This window comes from Xiphophorus maculatus, chromosome 9 (assembly GCF_002775205.1).
Source record: "Xiphophorus maculatus strain JP 163 A chromosome 9, X_maculatus-5.0-male, whole genome shotgun sequence".
NCBI lineage: Eukaryota > Metazoa > Chordata > Actinopteri > Cyprinodontiformes > Poeciliidae > Xiphophorus > Xiphophorus maculatus.
The window spans coordinates 18,158,287-18,160,184 of record NC_036451.1 but is presented as its reverse complement, the minus strand read 5'-3'; positions in this window follow the sequence as shown (position 1 = coordinate 18,160,184).

Genomic DNA, 1,898 nt, shown 5'->3' with positions numbered 1-1,898 from the left:
AACTTGTCTTCGACGTTTGATTTTGAGATACAAATATTTTGAGCACATCTCTCTGAGCACATCACAGCATATTTATCGTCTTGTGATGCCCGGCGCTCTCGTTCCTGTTTGGAATAATAATGTGCTGTTCTGCAGGATAAGCCACGGATATTTATTGGAGTGGAGGACATTTCTGCTGACTTGACTGCAGCAGTCAGGGCCTCTTTCCTGAATCTGTGTTTGCTCAGATCAACTTTGTAAAGCCTGTTGTATATATTTAACAGCAAAATGTTACAGTATCGACAGACAACTGTAGACCAGCTAAGTACTGGCTCACTCTTGTGATTGTGGTCATTCTTTGAATGGTGGTTTCTTGTTTCCTTTCCAAAGCATTAGGTGTATTTTAGCTGAGCAGACTATCATTTTCTTGACTTCTGAATCTCTCCAATCAACTATTAAGTCAAAGTATGTTGTTCTGAACAAAGTCTGAACTGACCCATCTGCAGGGACAAGACTTTCTGCCTTCATCCTGTTTGACACTTGTTTGTTTCAAGCCAGTTTGTTTATAGAACGAAATGATTCACTGTTTGTTCTCCACTGTTATAATTTAACCAAAATCTCTTTAAATTAATGATTCAGTCACAGAGAGCAGCATGCATTTGTCGACTGTTGGGTTTTTATTTCTCCTATTAGCAATTTATTTTCTATATTTCTACCAAAAACAGTGACTGATCTGATTTGTGATGTTGCAATGCTATTCATTTGAACCCAACTGTATGTTATATGTTAATCTGGAGATATATAGATCACAACATCTGGATTAAAAAAAAAAACCTTCTTGGAGTCCATTTTGGCACATTAGGTGGTGCTGGTGGAGAGGAAGAGGAATGCTTGAGATGAGGCCGTGGGCTAGCATCAGTCAAGCAGCATCGCTGACACACCGTAAATATGATTTGTCGGTCCGGGCGGATATTTATTACTGGCATTTGGCAGAAGCTGCTCTGTCCTTGAATGTTCACCGAGTGAATCCGAGCAGAAACGTCAACCCACAGCAGAAAACAGCCAACAGGAATAAACTCAAGATCAGGGGAATACGGCATAAATCTGTGAACAGGCACCATTGCAGGAAGGATATTGAAAAATCTTGCTTGCATACAAAAACGGGGAGGTTTCTCCCGTCTCTGCATCACTTACTAGTTAGATTTGAATACGGTAAGGCTTCAGGGAATCCTCTGCACTTTAAATGCCAATTTGGTGCATATGAGTTTCTCCCTGAATGCAAAACCAGCTTTTAGACAGACAACTGCTGTGATCTGTGAATGGCAGCGAGCTGATTATCTCTGTCACAGGTCAATGGAACATGGATGATAATCTGTCTTTCTTGTGCCTTCCGCCAGCAGCTGTCAGACTGCTTCGTCTGACTCCTCCGTTGTTATGGCTTGGCATCGTTCAGCAAGAAGGCGCGTCCGTGTCAAAAGGTTGCAGATTTGTTTTCGTCTGCAGCGGGTCAGCCTGCACTCGCTGTGCCTTGTACGCGGGGGGACATGCCACTGCAGTTGCACTTGGTCTGAGCAGAAGAAGGAGAGTAGCTGGAGCTGACCCTCCATCTGTCTCCGTTTCCCACAGCTCTCACCGTGACAGCAGACAGAGGGGAGGCCGGGACGCACCACAGTCCTTGTACAGGTTTAAATAACAAAACCTCATTTGAGCCTTCTCCTTTGTTCAACACAACAGCTGAAAAGCCAACAAGTGATCAAACAGCGCATCTGAAAAGTGTAAATGAAGACCTATTTACTTATCAGCCATTCATTCAAGCCATTCTGGGATCTTCCTCATTAAACCTTGGTAGGTATTTATTCAAAGAATGCCAGAAAAGCCTCGAGTGAAAGACTTAATTCCTTTAAACAAAAATAGAAAAA